This window comes from Ictidomys tridecemlineatus, chromosome 13, assembly GCF_052094955.1.
Source record: "Ictidomys tridecemlineatus isolate mIctTri1 chromosome 13, mIctTri1.hap1, whole genome shotgun sequence".
NCBI lineage: Eukaryota > Metazoa > Chordata > Mammalia > Rodentia > Sciuridae > Ictidomys > Ictidomys tridecemlineatus.
Window position 1 is genome coordinate 99,253,732 of NC_135489.1, and position 17,251 is coordinate 99,270,982.

At 41.5% G+C, this 17,251-nt stretch overlaps 1 long non-coding RNA gene across 1 annotated transcript; it reads left to right on the forward strand.

Annotated features, from left to right (window-relative positions):
* Positions 1-1,227: 1,227 nt before the first annotated feature.
* On the forward strand, positions 1,228-15,086 carry LOC144370072 (uncharacterized). The gene is made up of 2 exons (XR_013430009.1): positions 1,228-1,351; positions 14,865-15,086. It is a non-coding gene; the product is annotated as an uncharacterized LOC144370072 (long non-coding RNA).
* The last annotated feature ends 2,165 nt before the right edge of the window (positions 15,087-17,251 follow it).

Here is a 17,251-nt window from a genome sequence, read left to right on the forward strand (position 1 = left end):
ACACAGTGGATCTGTTGGGGTTCACCAAGGAAGGAGAGAGGGAGGGAAGGAGGGAGGGAGGCACGGAGAGGGAGAGAGAGAGAGAGGGAGAGAGGGAGGGAGACGAGGAGAGAGAGAGGTGTTTATTTTAAGGAATTGGCTCTCACAGTTAAGAAGGCATGAACCAGCCACACCTGGATGGCCATATGTGGGTTTTGGGTTTCCCCACTTCAGCAAAAAATATAACAGAACTGAAGGTAAAAAGGTTAGGGAGGAAAAAAAATTAAGAAAACGATGATGGGGAGGTTAAAGGCAAGTGAGAATATTCCGGGTGCTTTCATCATCTCCTCAGTATCTTTCCTATCTGAAGTCTAATGAAAAGCTGGGCACTTTTTATTTATATAATTTTATTTCATTTTTGCCATGCTGGGAATGGAACCCAGGGCCTGAGGCATGCTAAGCATGTGCCCTACCACTGAACTATAACCCTGATCCACTGTTTGTTTGTTTGTTTGTTTTGGTATCAGGGTTGAATCCAGGGATGCTTTACCACTAAGCTACATCCTCAGCCCTTTTTAAAAATTTTTCTTTTGAGACAGGATATCACTAAGTTGCTTAGGGCCTTACTAAGTGCTTGAGGCTGGCCTCAAACTTGTGATTCTCCTGCCTCAGCCTCCCAAGTCGCTGGGATTATAGGCCACAGTTTTCATTTTTAAGGAAAATTTTGAGACAGGTTATCTACTTATCTGTGTCCCCCCCCGCCCCCCAGGTAACACATTTTTGCTACTTATTTAAAAGTGAAGATTCTTATTTAACTTGGTTCAGTAAATCCTTTAAAAATAATATAGCTTCATGAAGAATGTTTCTAATATATCCATTAAAATATTAGTAAAAATTGCTACCGTTTATTCAGCGCACCATCTAAACTGCTTGGTCACGAAAACACAAGAAAACCAAGACTTAGAAAGACAAGAACACAAAAAAAGTAACAGAGCTGAGCCCGGCATGTTGGTGCACGCCTGCAAGCCCAGCCATTTGGGAGACTGAGGCAGAAAAGTTCAAGGCCAGTCTCATCAACTTAGTGAGGCTCTAAGCAACTTAGCAAGACCCTGTCTCAAAATAAAAACGGTTAGGGATGTGGTGCAGTGGTTAAATACCCTGAGTCCAACCACAGCCGAGATGTTGTCCAGGTTTGTTAGACACCAGGGTTACACTTTAATCTCGTATGCCCTTTGGATTCCAACTTTGCCAGCCTCCTTTTCGGTAGTTTCCTCTCCTGTGGATCCAAGGTCAAGGGGCCAGGCACACCTGGTGAGGGCCTTCTTGCTGGTGGGAACTCTCTGCAGAATCCCAAGACACAGGGCATCACATGGTAAGGTAGATGGAGTGTTCTGGGTGGGTCTCTCCTCCTTTTCTGATTCTGATATACACCAACGTTGAAATAGAGACTTCTCCGTCTTGATCTCAATCTAATCTTTTAAAAGTGTAAAAGAAGTGTGGTATATTCAAGCATGAAGAACAGAAAGCAGAACTCTTCCAGGGCAGGAGGGGACCTGACGGTGGGTCGCCAACCACACCTCATCTTTTTTTTTGGGGGGGGGGAGGTAAGAATTTTATTTTATTTTAAATTTTTATTTGTTTTAATTAGTTATACGTGACAGTAGAATGCACTTATAATACTGTGATATATCATGCATAGATGGAATTCATCTCATCTTAATTACCTCTCAAAGGCCTCACTTCCAAATACAGTCAACATATAACTCCTTGAGGGCTAAGTGTGTCAAACCGAGTTGTTGTTGTTGTTGTTGTTGTTGTTGTTTTCCAGTGCTGGGGATTGAACTCAGGAGTGCTCTACCACTGACCCATATCCCCCAGTTCTTTATATTTTTTTATTTTGAATTGTCCAGGCTGGCCTCAAACTTACAATCCTCCTGCCTCTGCCTCCCAAGTCATCATGGTATGACACCCTGCCCAGCCCAAGGCATAATGTGAGTTTTGAATGGAACAAACACCCAGAGAGCACCTCTAGCAGATCCCATTTCTGTTCACCTCCCTTCATCGACTTAGAACACAGAACCAAGACACAGATTTTGCTATGTGAAATATTTCTAGAATCAGACAATGTGGCCTTTATGACTTTTAAGTCAAATTTGTTTTAAAAAGCTAAGTTGTAGTTTTAATTCTTCTTCCTTTCTCTTAAAAAAAAAATCTTAAGACTACAGTTGAAAGAACATGAGACACATTTATTTGCCTCTTATATTTACCCATTGTTAACTTTAGTTTTTCTAAATAAGTTGCAGACATCACAACAACTAAGTTCTAAAACACGTGTCCAATATAAACCCTAAAAACTACTTTATAGTACCATTTGTATTTCAAAATTTCTCAGCCTTTTATAGCTATCTTTTCTCCAATATATGGTATTGGCACCAAAATAGACATGTAGACCAACGGTACGGAATAGAAGACACACAGACAAACCCGCATAAATAGTTATCTATCTATCAATTTATTCACTTGCTTATTTTGGTGGTGGGGGTTGAATCCAAGGCCTTGCCTATGCTAAGCACATGTTCTACCACAGAGCTACACCGTATCTCCAAGTAGGTTGTTTTGAGTGGATTATCCTTGGCTACAAAGGCAATAACAAGGATGACATCAGCCCAAGGCTGGACAGAGAGTTGTTGGACAGGCAGAGGTGTTTCTGCAGTGGCTTTTGTGTGAGGTTGTGGTTCTGCTACGGTCTTGGGTGATGGTTCTTGGCACCAGGCATGCATGCAAGAGACCTCCTTCGTCAACTCTCAGATTTATTTATTTAAGCCTTGGCATAAGCGACTGTTTTGATTCCGACAGTTCTCACACGAGAAAACATAGTTCTATTCTCAGCTCTTGGCATGATTTCATTTTCACATCCAAGGGTCTTTAGGGTGCATCACAGGAATCGGGGTGTAGCTCGGTGTTAGAGCATGTGTATTTCTCTTTCCTACCCTGTAGCTGCAGCAGGTTCCTAGCTGTCCTTTGTCACCACTCCAGTGCCTTCCATGTGTAGTACAGGCTGGATCTCCCTACTCTTGAGAATCTTCAACAGCTCCTCATGTCTTACGGGAGAAAGTTCAAATATTTTGCATGGGGAATTCTTCCTTTGGATGCCAAACTTCCCCTGCTTCATGCTTAAGCATAGTTTACTTATTAATAAATTTAGGGCTGAATTATTATACACGTACAGTGAAGCAAAGGATGATGCACAACTCAGTGACTTTTCACGAAGTGAACCCACTCAAGCCAGCATCCCGGAAGCCTTTCTCATTCCTCCTCCCAAGTGACTCATCTCATTCCTCCTCCTTTTTCTATTGCAGTGCTGGGGGGAGCACCCAGGATGTCATGCTAGGCACATACTTTACCCCTGAGCCACACCCCAGCTCCCTTGACTTCCAACACCATAGATTAGTGTGCTCTTTCAAAACTCTTACATCAATGGAATTCTAGAATGGGTATTGTTTGAAACCTGGCTTCTTTTTGTGTAATATTTTATTTGTAAGATTTATCCAGGAAAACTTTCGTGTCTCTTTAGATTTTTCATGTTTTGTCATATAACACTCATGGTATGAATATACCGAGATTTGTTTTTCTCTTTTACTATTGATGCATATTTGGATTTCTAGCCTTTGCTATTATGAAAAATGCTGCTATGAACATTCATGTTCAGGTTTTGTGTGGACACATTTTTATATCTACCAGGTGTGCATCTAAAAGCACAGTTGCTGAGTCAGAAAGATACATGTGCTCATCTTGAGTAGTTGCTGACAAATTGTTTCTCCAAGTGATTGTAACCATTTACGTTCTAACCAACACCATATGAAGTTCCACCTGCCAACACTTGGTATTTTCAGCTTTTCAACCTAACCATTCTGGTGTGTGTGTAATAGAGCTCATGGTGGTTTTAATCTGCATTTCTCTGATAATAAAGAGTGTTGAACACTTTTTCATAGGCTCATTAGCCGAACTGATGTGGTCTTGTGTGAAGCCTGTTCTATCATGATGCCTTTGTAGGAGTTTAGTGTATTCTATTCTGACTCCTCTGTGGGTTGTGTGCATTGATAGAGATCTTCTCCAAGTCTGAAAGTGTCTTCACCCATGGGGGCATTTTGATGACTAGAAGTTCCTAATCTCAGTGCAGTCCACTTCCTGGGAATTCTTCATCCAGGATTTTCATGTCTCTTTAGATGCCAAAGTAACTCTCTTGGCCTTTCCTCCACGCATGGCAGCCTCAGGTGAATTTACCCAATGACGGGGAAGGGGACTCACAGACTTCTTTCCTTTTTCTAGCAGGAGAGATCTCTCTCTTGGACATCGCAGCCAACTTCCATCACTTCTCTCTGGAGAATCAGGTCCCCCCTCTACTCCTAGCTGCAAAGGAGTCCAGCACTGTATTTTGTGTGTTCCTGCCTGTGTGTTGTGGGGATGGCAAGAGAGACAGGCACTGGAAAGGGCGTTCTTCAGAAAAACAGAACCAGTAGGAAATATCTATATCTATATTTATCTATCTGGGTGCATTGAATCATTATCCATGTGGGATTGTTTCCAGGACATCCTTTGGACACCAAAATCCACCGATGCTCAAGACCCCTTCATAAAGTAATATAGAATTTGCATATAACCAACACACACCTTCTCATATGATTTAAATGATCTAGATTATTTATGGTATCTCATATAATATTAATGTCATGTGAACAGCAGTTATACTATTTTTCTTCAAATATTTTCAGTCCAGGGTTGGTTGAGTCAGCAGATTCAGAACATCCTCATAGACATACCCAGAAATAAGCTTTTTGGACATCCCTTGGCCCAGTCCAGTTGACATGTAAAATTAACTATTCAGTTACATATTAACAATGTCTGGGGAACAAAGAAAGAAAGTGATTTGATCTTCTTGCTATCACAGGCAAATGGAAAGCATGTTATTTACCACACATACCTCTACCCAACGAAATATGTTGGTTATATATAATCTTGAGCTGTTAATTGTAATTCCACTGAATTTACATCATGAAAATGAGATAGCATGATGTGTTACTGATAACAGTAAAATGGGTGTGAAAATTCCTCCATATGGAGTCTCCATATGTGCATATATTTAAGTATAGGTTTGAATACATAAGCATTTTTAATAAGGAAAAATATACACTAAACTCTTCAGGATTGGTCACCTTGGGAGCATCACAAGGGGTAGTTTAACATTTTCTTCCTATACATCCAGATCATATTGATTTGATATTTTTATAACTTTAAAAACATTGTGGAAACCTCTTTTTCTATTTGAATCTTGTTTGAGCCAAACACCATTTGCCAAGTATGAACTGCTTCCGCTTATCATCATCAATGGTGCTGCATTCATGCAATGTCCTGCTGTTGGAAAACACTGGGGACCTCACAACTGGCTGGATTTGTGGAGAGGACGGACTGTGTAGGAGGCATGTCAGAAGTATGGAAACCTGCCAAGTCCTTATTAAGCAAAATTAAGCAAGTCACTGTTAGGAGCTTCCTAAGTACAAGTCCTAACTCCTGGCACTTCAGAATGCGACTGTATCTGGAGTTGCTGTCTCTAAAGAGGTAATTTCATTGCAGTTAGGCCATTAGCGTGGGTTTAAACCCACTCTCACTGATACCTTAGTAAAAAGAGAAAATTAGGACCCAGGTATGTATAGAAGGAGGACTGGGTCAGGACACGGGGAGAAGAGGAGACCCACAAGCCCAGGAGAGAGGCCTCAGGATAAAGCACACTGCACACGACTTGATTTTGGACGTCTGGCCTCCAGAACGGTGATAAAATAGATTTGTCTTTTTTAAGTCACTCAGTCCATAGTACTTTTGTTTGAGGTGCTGGGAATGGAACTAGGTCCTCGTTCATGCTAGAAAAGCACTCTGCACTGAGGTCCACCCCTAGTCCTGTATTACCTTGTTATGGCAACCCTGAGTCACTGATACGGTCACCTGATACTCATATATGGTATGTCTTCTCTCCAGCAGGATGTTCAAAAACAAAGACTACTGCCTCATATTTATGCTTAACCATTTGTTTCACCTTTTAACCACTAAAAGTTGTTCCACATTCTTTGCTTTTTATCCTCAGGATAATGCAGCATAGTGAGATCGGCCCGATATCCTGATTTTCCAAATAAGGGAACCAAGACATAGAGGGATTAAGTGACTCCATCAAAATCTCATAACAAGGGGTCTCCTGAACCATCAGCTTATCCCTTCCAACCTATCAAATGGAGTATTTCCTAATAACTCTCTCAGATGATGCTTATTTCCAATATCTCACCTTCATTCAGCCAATCCATACTGAGCAGCCCGTGTGTGCTGACCCTTCTCAGGAGTTGAGAAGATGATGCTGGAGAACGTGGCCTCCGTGGGGACCAGAACACGGTGGCCAGACCGGACTGTAGCAAGGGGACAGCGGGAGGGTGGCATTCCAAGCATGGAGGAAGAAGTCTGGCCTTGGCCATCTATGTCAGTGGTACCCAGATCTCTCCATTTCTTTTATCAGGTTTAAAAAAAATAGTTAATAGAAAGCTGACATCATATTGTTGAATATTCGTTTCATTAAAGTAAAAAAAAACCCAAACTACTATTGCCCACAATTCAACCTCAATTTATATAAGGAACAACACCAACATGGTAGGGGGGTTATATTATCTTTTTAAAGACTTGGAATATGTTTAGCTTTATGAAAAAATGGAGTACTCTCCATTGTTAACTCATTTCACCAGGATAGATTTTGGAGGACTGTTCCTTCTCAAACTTGAATGAGCACCTGTGAGTCACCCTGGAGGATTTTGTGAGAATGCAGATCCAAGTTCTGGTTGGGGCCTGAGTTTCTGTGTTTCTCGTAGCTTCTATGCCAGGTTCTTCCTGGAGCTCAGATCACACCTTGAGTAGCAAAGGTCAGTCTATACAGTTAGAAACCAGAAGATTGGCTTGATCACATTGGTATTTTGAGAAATTAAATCAGAGCAAGAAGGAGGATATCAGCCGGCCGAGAACCAGGTTCTCACCATAAACTGAATCTGCCTGAACCCTGGAATTCCCAGCCTCCAGAACTGTGAGAAACAAATTTATATTATTTAAGACACACACACACACACACACACACACACGCACGCACACACACACACACACGCGCACACACACACACACACACAAGAGGTTAAACCAGACAGACACATGTAAAACTGGTTGTAAATGATCTGCAACTGCATTTAACCCCACAGCAAAAGTTCTGTGGATATATATTCTGTGGGGTTTGAGAGACGGCATGAATTTAGTTCGCTGATCCTCTGACTCATATCAGGAATTCCTGAACTGGCAGGAGTAATTCACTAAATATGCATTCTTTGAATGTATTATGTATGTCTCTTCCCTGATTTAATATTTTTGTCTTAGTGTAGAAATAGAAATTTGGTAGGATCCTTTTAAGTAAGTAAGATGTTTCAATAACAGAAATATCTCCAGCAAAAAAATAAAATGACTTTAAAATTTTTGGAAATAAAGCCAGTGGTTGATTTGGAGTCATATTTTCCTGGGGTCTTGAGGACTAACTGGGGCACATGCATGGATAACAGCCTGTTCTATGCCAGGCCTATTAGAAATCAATAGCAGAGCTGATATTCTTGAAGCTTCTGTTACTACTATAGATCCAAATCCAGGCAAGCTGTTCTCATTGTACAGAAAATAAATGTAATAATAATTAGCATACTTACCTTCATGTCTTAATAAGGATTCACTCATGAACATTCATAAAAGGGAAAAGGATGTTTAAAATGCTCTATTTAAAATGATTAATCTTTTTGTTATATCAGACACCTGAGAAAGCAAGAGCAGATGGCAAATTTAGTATCTTACAAATGTTGGTAAGGCTCCTGGAATCCAAGGTAGAAAATTGCAAAGTAGAATAACTTGGGAGACATGTGTAAATGTAAAGAAGATCTAAGCTCAGAGCCCAGACAGAATTCCTTAAAAGTTTAATCTAGAGAGATTTCTCACATAGATTTAATAGGTGATTTTTTTCTCTCTCTCTCTTAAAGCTGATTTGAACGCCAGCTTTCAAAGGATGTATAGCTTTTCAAGGGGATCTTAAATTCTTTGGCCATGTAGTCTATCCATTATCTAACATATGGTGCCTCGAATGAACACAATTCTTGATGTAGTCCAAGCCCAACTTTAAGTGATTTCCCACTGACTCATTAACTTCACTTGGTCGTGGAAGAAAAACCAGACAGGCTGGTGGTTTTCCTGCGGTCCTTTAGGTAACACACGAGGATTAGGCAACTTCTGAAACAAAAACAAGTTCAATTTCAAAATACAGTACAGGTGTCAAAAAAAGAGTTAAGAACTAAAAAACACCTATTAAGGCTATATTACCAATCATAATCCAAGTAGGTGAGAAGAAATTGAAAGAATACAAGATGCATGGATATCATTAAAATTTAGAAACATTTAAGAGTCTAGAAGGGAGGCACTAAGTTATGCCATTTATTTATTTATTTATTTTAATTTGGGGAGGTGGTACTGGGGATTGAACTCAGGGGCACTCGAGCACTGAGCCACATCCCCAGCCCTATTTTGTATTTTATTTAGAGACAGGGTCTCACTGAGTTGCATAGCGCCTTGCTGAGGCTGGCTTTGAACTCGCAATCCTCCTGCCTTAGCATCCTGAGCCACTGGGATTACAAGTTTGTGCCACTGTGCCTGCCTAAACTATACCTTTTAAAGATAAAAATAAATTAACTCTCCTAGTTAAACTGATCAAGTATGCAAAGAGCTATTATGGCTCACACAGACCTGTGGTCTCTACTTGGGTTCAGGACAATGTTCAGGATATTCACACAATTAACCTCTGAGATGCAGAGAGAATATTGGAATTTCTGTTTACATTTAATTATCCAAAAGATAATATACATTAAGTTCCACTGATGTTTACAGTTGTAACTGACGTTATCACCTGTATATTCTCTCTCATTATACACATGCATGCCTATATACATATATAAAATCTAGATACATACATAATAGATATTAGATCAATAGATGGCTGGATAGATAGATAATGATCTAATAGATATTAGATCATTATCTATCTATTGATCTAGATATTAGATCAATAGATGGCTGGATAGATAGATATATATGGCTGGATAGATAGATAAATAATGGCTCAATTGATAGGTGAATAGATGATAGGTAGATAAGTAGATAGATGTTAGACAATGAATAGGTAGATAGGTAGGTAGGTAGCTGTAGTAATTTTTTATTTATTTATTTATTTTTTTACAGTGAGGACTATAGAATAATCAAACAAACAAAAGTTGAAACTATCTTGTCTAAAATAAATACCAGGACATTTTTGTTTTGCATTTCCAGACTCTGGTCATATGACTTAATTTGTCTTCAAGGGGTACAATCTAATTTTTAGATGGAAAGATCACTAACGTATGTTATCTGTAAAATGATCATCTTATGAACTCAGTCTTAAGTTTCTTGCATCAGAGTTTGTTTTCAATAACGTTGTGGGAATGGCAACCCCTGTTTCTGCAGGAGGAAACATGCCTAGCTGCCCAGGCAGGCGAGTGTTAGAGAAGCCAGGGAATTTGGAGCGTCTAGGTTTTGGGGTAATGAAGACCATCTTTGTAGAGTAGGGAGGAGCTGAACTCTTTCACCAAGCAGAAGCCTGATAATGGAATCATAGGGTTGCAGGGGGGGAGATGTGCACTAATTAAGGGGAATGGGCCTGAGATCTCCCCACTGCCTCAGTTCCCTTCCCTGGCCTCCCGGAGGCTGAGTAGCTGCTGGCCTCCAGGGCTCCATGAGGAACTGACAGTAGTGTGAAATGGTGGCTTTCATTACTTTTCTTTGGCTGATTCCTAGAATATGAGATTCTTACACCGTGAATGGAAACATACGAAGATAAATATTTTAAAAATTTGCAGTTAGACTTGCCACCTGCAATACATTGCTATGTCATCCATTTCCTCATTTGGAAAGTTGACTAATGTCCAGTGAGTGAATGCTTCACTCCAGGATGGCTGTAACCAAAGCTTTAGGATTCACAGGTCATCGATGAGTCTGAAATAGTATTGGCCAAAATGTTAGACCTTTGTTCTGGGTAAGTTTTTTAAAGGCAGGTAAAACAACAAATTAATGACAGGTAGGTGATGTCACTCAGCATGGGCTTTTAGGAGCTCATTCTGCAGCAGGGGACATGGTGGCATAAATGGTGCTGACTCTTGGCAGTAGGGGACTACGGTAGCAGCCAACAGGCATTGGCAACTATGGCCTAAACAAAGGCAGGGAAATATTTATTGTGCTTTGTCCATTCCCATTTCTGCCTTTAAAAGCACTGCTGGTTCAGAAATAAGGTTGTGTGTGTAGTGATCAGGAGTGTGGCTCTTGAGAACTCAGTGTGGATTCCACACCTACCAGCTCCGTAAGCTTGGACAAGTGATTTCACAATTCCCTGCTGAACTCTGCAAAGGGCTGTACTCCCCCAAGTACAGTAGGTGTTGGCAGCATTTTATAAAAGCCCAGAATACAGTACAGAGGCCCCTTTCCTGCCATTTCTCTTTCCAAGGTTTTAGTTACTCTCATTCAATTACAAAAAAAAAAAAAAAAAAAATTAAATAGAAAATTCCAGAAATAAAAAAATTTTCCTAGGTTTTAAATTGTATAGCATTCTGAGCAGCATGATGAAATTGTGAGCTGACTCACGAGGGATGTGAATCATCCTTTTGTTCAGTGTGTCCATGCCCTGTATACTGGTAGTCACTCAGTAGCCATCTCAGACTTTTAAATTTTAACGATATACAGATCGACTGTTGTGGCAAAATAGTGCTTGTGGTTAATGAATCCTTATTTTATTTAATAATAACCCCAAAGCACAAGAGTAGTGATGCTGGCAATTCACATATGCCTATCACAAAAAAGACCTATTGTTTGTCCATTCTCTATTATACTTTCATAATACACATAAATACACATTTCCGTATGTTTAAATTTTCGGTACTCCATTCAGGGCACTTAGATATAAGAGAACTTGGCAGAAAAGACAGGAAGTGACAAGAATAGCAGTTTCAGCAATTGCTGGTATTTTCTGCTTGGCCATTGCTTATTGCTTTTATCAGCTATTATATCACATTTTTATCCATCATAGAACATTCTGGTCAGAGGTTAATTTATTTTCAGACTTAAGCAATATGAAGAGTGAGCCTTTTCTAGATTCTTCCTTATCACATGACTCTAAAGAGGTATACAGATGATTCCTTCTATCTGGAGAAATGAGTTTTCTATGTGTTTTGTAAACCCGGTCTTAGTTTGCACGTTCACAGCAAGTGAAGTGGAGAATATGGACAGTTATTATCATGTTTTTCTAAAAATACACTCATTTACAATATCAAAGGATTCTAAATTCTTTCACCTGAATTTTCCAGATAATTACCCCAATTTTGTTGTGAAGTGATGTGTGAATGATTTTAGGTGCCACTTGGGGTATAGAACACAAAATCTGCTACTGATGGAAGAAGTTCAAAGTAATTTGTAATATTTATTATGTTTTGTGGAAGACAAATACAAACTAGTCTTCAGTAATCCTGCATCAGACCATTCATGTTGTTGAAGTGTTCAGAAGGCTAATATAATATATATAATATGGACACATAAGAAAATTTCAGCTACATCCAAAAGATTTCCACAGTCATATCTCAATATCCTGGGGGATTGGCTCCAGGACCCCCAAGGAGACCCAAATCCATGGATACTCAAGCCTTGTATATAAAATGGCATATTTGTGTATTCCTTCACATATTTCGTCATCTCTGAATTACTTACAATAATGCAACATAAATGCTACAGAAATAATCTGATACTGCATTATTTAGGGAATCATGATGAGAAAGTGTCATCACATTTACCCCCAAATATTTTCCATCCATAGTTGGTAGAGTTTGCAGATGTGGAACCCTGAGGTCAGAGTTTGCAGATGTGGAACCCTCAGGTCAAGGTGTGCATGTCACACCTTGTAGTGACACGGTTTTCGGTTTTTAGGGGAGGAAAGGTAAGTGAATTTAGGACGGCCCACCGGTGTTAGTCCCGAATTTGGAAGGGCTTCCAAGTGCCCTGTGCAGTGGGTGCTGAGGAGGCAGAGGGCTCATTTCTGCTCAGCTCCTTGGCCTGATGCATGATCCTGAAGCAGTTATTCTAAAGCTACCCAGATAAGACTGCTGGTGGAAAGTGGTGTTGTGTGGTAGTTGGGGAGTTCTGGCCGCTTCTGGGGCAGGAGAACCATTGCCTCCTCCCTTTCCATTTCTGTTTCATTCTTCTCACCTTTTTCTTCCTACCTATACCACTTTCTCTTTTCTCCTCTAAATGCTTAGAGTTTTCCATTTGTTCTTTGAATAAACTCCTATCCACTAAGAGAGAGAACAAGTTCAACGGAAGGCGTTGGCTCCACGGCACATTTGGGGGGCATTTCAGTTTTGTGACATGATGCGTGCAGGTGTTCCGGAATGCTCCTCAGCCCTGCTGGGACAGGTGGGTGACTCAGTAGCAGCTGGGATCAGTGACTGTCACCAGTTTTCACAGGGCACTCTCATGGCTGGCCATGCTGTCTCATCATGAAACAATTCTGAAAAGCCTGGAGACCAAAGCACTAATGGCTTTGTGTGTGTGTGTGTGTGTGTGTGTGTGTGTGTGTGTGTGTGAGTGAGTGTGTGAGTGTGTGTGTTTATACAAACTAAGATGGCTACAATGTCACCAGGCCAGGTAACCTTGTGGGACCACCCTCACCCACAAGGTCTGCGGGTGAGGACAACATGGCTACGTGGTGCATAACTAAGGTCGTCCCTTCTCAATTCCTCTTCCCTGACAATGCAAGTGTTCCATTTATCGCCTGACTCAGGTTAATTGACAAAATGTCCTCCGTTCCTTGCCCATGGTTACAGCTCTGTTCTCTGAGTTCCTTTGGTGGGCATAATCTTTTCTCCATATCCTACCTCTCAGGAGTGTGTTTTGTTGACTGTGGTTGCTTTTAGTGTTTTTGTCTGTCACCTTCAACAAGAGGGAATGTCTTGTTTTGTGATGTCCCTCCCCCAGCATGTGGCACAGAGCTTGGCCTCCATGGGGCAGTGCATCTTCCTGATAATTAGTTTGCAGTCTAGATAAGATATTCTCTGAGCCTTAGCAGCATGGGCTGTCCAAGGCCAAGTCTCCTTCCAGACTCAGCCACTCCTCAGGGGTCAGCCTTGGTGGTTATGGTCTTGGGCTCCTTCTGCATTCAGGTATGCTGTCTGGCTCGGCGGACCCAGATACAGTCTAGCAGACAGACAAAAATGAACCTGTGAAGAGGACTGCAAGTTCAAGGCCAGCCTCGGCAACTTGGTGAGGCCCTAAGCAACTTTGTGACACTCTGTCTCAAAATAAAAATGCATACATAAATAAAGAGCTCTGGGGATGTTGCTCATTGGTTAAGCACCTCTGTGTTCAATTCCTGGTGTGTGTGTGTGTGTGTGTGTGTGTATAACTCCACCTACAGAAGCATGTGTGTGCCTAACAGAACTTACTAAAAATCTGAGAAGGAAACGGAAGAAGTATTTTGCCTCTGTTTCCATTCAACAGTGGAAACAGTTTCAAATCACACAGTTGTCTTAGTAGGTCCTGCAGGTGCCTACCCACTGGGTGGCTGCACTGGCCCGTGTGCCAGGTGGGGTCCTGCCTCAGCCCCTGACTCCTCTTTTCTCCTTTCAAAAGTAACCCTGAGCTCTGCCCTTCCCTGCCCCCTAAAAATCACACAAGCAGCACCACCACCCATTTCTCTCCCTTTCTCCCCAGGCAACTGCTGATCTCATTGTTTTTAGGTTTTTTTTTTTTTTTTTTGTGACCCCCAGTAAGGTATTCAAAGTTCCTTTCTCAGAAACTTCTCTCACTGGAAATATGACAAAACTGTTAAAATATAACTTTTTATGAAAATCTTGTTACATGACAAGAATTGTTGACTTCAGGGTTATCAATGTCCCTTTTGTTAAATTGCTGTGCTATCGTTAAAAGACCTCCTTTCCCCTCTTTTCTGGGTTGCTCCTGCTGCTACAATGTCCCATCTCTGTTGGTTCTTGAATTCTTTCCGTGTGTCCACTAGACCCAGCCTATACCAGTATCAGTGTATATATCAGGATATGGACTCCCTCTGTGGTCAAGATTACTAACATCTTCAAATTGGTCATATTCCAAACGTCTTTCCCACAAGACATCCTAGTTCACTTTTCTAATAAGACTGTAGTTCACAATTCTAAATTTTCTCTGATTTCTTCATCCTTCCTGGTGTTGTGAGTATCCCAACAACTTCTCATCTGTGGCAAATGTGCCTCATTTTCTGGGGGCAGGAGTGGCTGATAATGGGACATGGCACAAATCATCCTTATGGCTTCTTAAGCAGCTCCTGTGCCTGTCCTAACACAAACTAAAAACCAGGCGGGTGGTGCTGCTGATTCTCATTTTTGAAGGATGATGTCTGGTTTTATAAAAACAAGCTGAATAACTACCAGTTTTAAAAACAAGTCTAACATAATATTTTTACTATAAAATAGTAGTTCACAATGGCAATGTGACATAAAGATCCACGGATGAAGGATTGGAGTTCAGGGGAAAAAAAGTGTGGATATCCACACGAGGTGGAAGATGTCCATGATGTTAGCTGGGAATACTCGCTCCTTGGAGATTAAAAAAATAAAATATCATATCATGAAAAGTAGATGCTTAAACAGCAGTTTTACTAACTCCCGAGAAAAGCCACTTTGGATATTTTTTAAAGATTTTCTCCTTTCCTCCCACAGGCTTGGAACTTCTCAGCCTCCTATCAAACCAAAGAACCTCAGAGAAGTCTTCCTGGCCTTCCTTTCCCAGCAACACCACACTGTCCTCTTGGATAACCATAGCTTCCCTTTATCCGTGATTACAGATACCTACAGGCAACCTTCATCTGAAAATATTAATGGAAAGTTCCAGAAATATTGAATTTTAAAAAAAAATTACAGCGTATGAATTATTCTGCTTTATTATTGTTTGCTAGACTCTTCCTGAATTCATAAATTAAAATGCATCATAGGTATGTGTAGGAAAAACCATAGTCTCTATAGGAGGCAGTACTGTTCATGGTTTCAGACATCTATCTACAGGAGTCTTGGAACATAAAACCCCTGCAGATCAACAGGGACTACTGCATTCTACTTTATAAAAAGAGTATAGTAATAATAATTTTTAAAAAACCTAACCACCAAAACTTCCCGTTGACATACTGTTGGACACAGGGTAGGAAACTGCACGGCAGGCTACAGGGGCCAGGAGGAACCACACTCCACAGGAGGAGCGGCTGGCCATCAGGGTGCGTTGCCCCGTTGGCTTCTTGATCGGCAGTTTCTGCAGCTGTGTCTGCATCAACCCCCAGACTCCCTGCCGGCTCCTCCAGCCCTGGGGCCCTTAGGCAGCATCTTAGTATCATGCCCAGCTGTGGCTTTCTCTGGCTACCTTGATCAACCTGAGTCGCCACATTTCTGAAATTAATCATTCTTTCTTTCTTCATCTCAGTGCTGACCATACCTAGGGCTGATTGAACAGCCTGCTACCACCAAACCACATCCCTAGCCTCCTTTCTGGAAATCCCTGAGATTTTGGAGTTCTGAGGTTTCCATTTCTCGTGGTTGGATAGTCATGGATGTACTTGGTTTTAAGCACATTTTCTGCCATTTGACGGGGGCTCTGTGGGCAGAGAGGAGAAGCAGTATTACTTCTCCATTGGCAACAACAAAAGTGTTACTGTGTCATTCTGCATTTCTCTGCTTACTGGCTGGTTGATGGCAACCCTTTTATTTTTAAGGAGTGACTTTCTAGTTATCATCCCAGGGATGAGGTAGATCCTTGACACGATAAGACATCTGACACTAAAGAAGAGAGTTCAAATCATGGCATCCAGGTGTGATATGCAAGATGGTCACTAAATACTCAATGGGGTGCCAGCTGGACAGGAGAGGCACATCTGTAGTCCCGGCACTAGGGAGGCTGAGTCAGGAGGTTCATTTGAGCCCAGAAGTTTGAGAGTAGCCTGGGTAACAGAGCATGATCCTGTGTATTGAATCAAAGACCAGGAAAAAGCAAACAAACAAATAAAAAAACCCAGCCCCTTGCAAATTAGGTAGGTGCTATGGCCCAGGTAAGCACTTTGCTTTTGCACTGCTCCAAGAGTTACAAAGTTCTTCCTGAAAACTCGGTATTTTCCTTTCTTGCTGTCACCCATCTGTAGTATCCTTTTCAGGACCTCAAAAGGTCACACCCTTCTCTAGGTAACTTACCAAATGTTGTATTAGCCCTTTCTCCAATTTATGTGAAATCCCCCATCTCCTTTGCAATGTTTTCTGTTGTACCTTTTATCAAACAGGTCCCTTAGGGACAGAGGACTTGGTTTGGACCCTGCCTGCAATAACACAACCCGACTCTCCACAGTGCCTTGACTCACAGCAAGCTTAAAAAAAAAAGTGCCCCGCCCCCTTATTGTTTTTCTCCTCATCATGAATTCACATAGTATTTTTTTTCTTGTTATGTCGAGGATTGAACACAGAGCCTTGTGCATGCTAAGCAAGTACTCTGACACTGAGCACCCTCAGCCCCCCGGATGGTCTTTTGTAAAATGTAGGAACCAGACTTTACATTGCTCCTGTGTCCTAGTTGACGCTTTTTGATTCGTCTCATCCATTCTGGGCTGTGAAAGGCTTTCGGGTCCTGATTCTTTACAACATTCACAGGGGAGTCAGCCTCAGGCCTCCTTCAGCTGCCGGTAAAATACTGAAGAGAGAGGCCCAGGGCCAAGCCAGGCCACACATGCTCTAGCAGCCCAGAGAATTAGGAGAGAAAAGTGGCAGCTGTGGCCAAAGGACAAACGTGCACGGCGTGTGTGTGTGCTATCGTCACTTTCTTTAACGCAAAGCACCGTGCTTTGCAAAATATGAAAGTGCGAGAGACACAACATGTCCCAAATCAGGCCTTGGCTTGCAGCGGCAGTCAGAAAGACCACCCTCGAAATGGGATGCTCTGCTGGGCTCTCCCTGTCTCCATTTTGCTGCCCCACATGGTGCAGGTACAGAGTGAGGACTGAGTCACTGTGCACCTGTTCTGCCTTCTCAAGTCCTTTACCCACTTCTGGAATAGAAAAGAGGTCAGTGTGGAAATA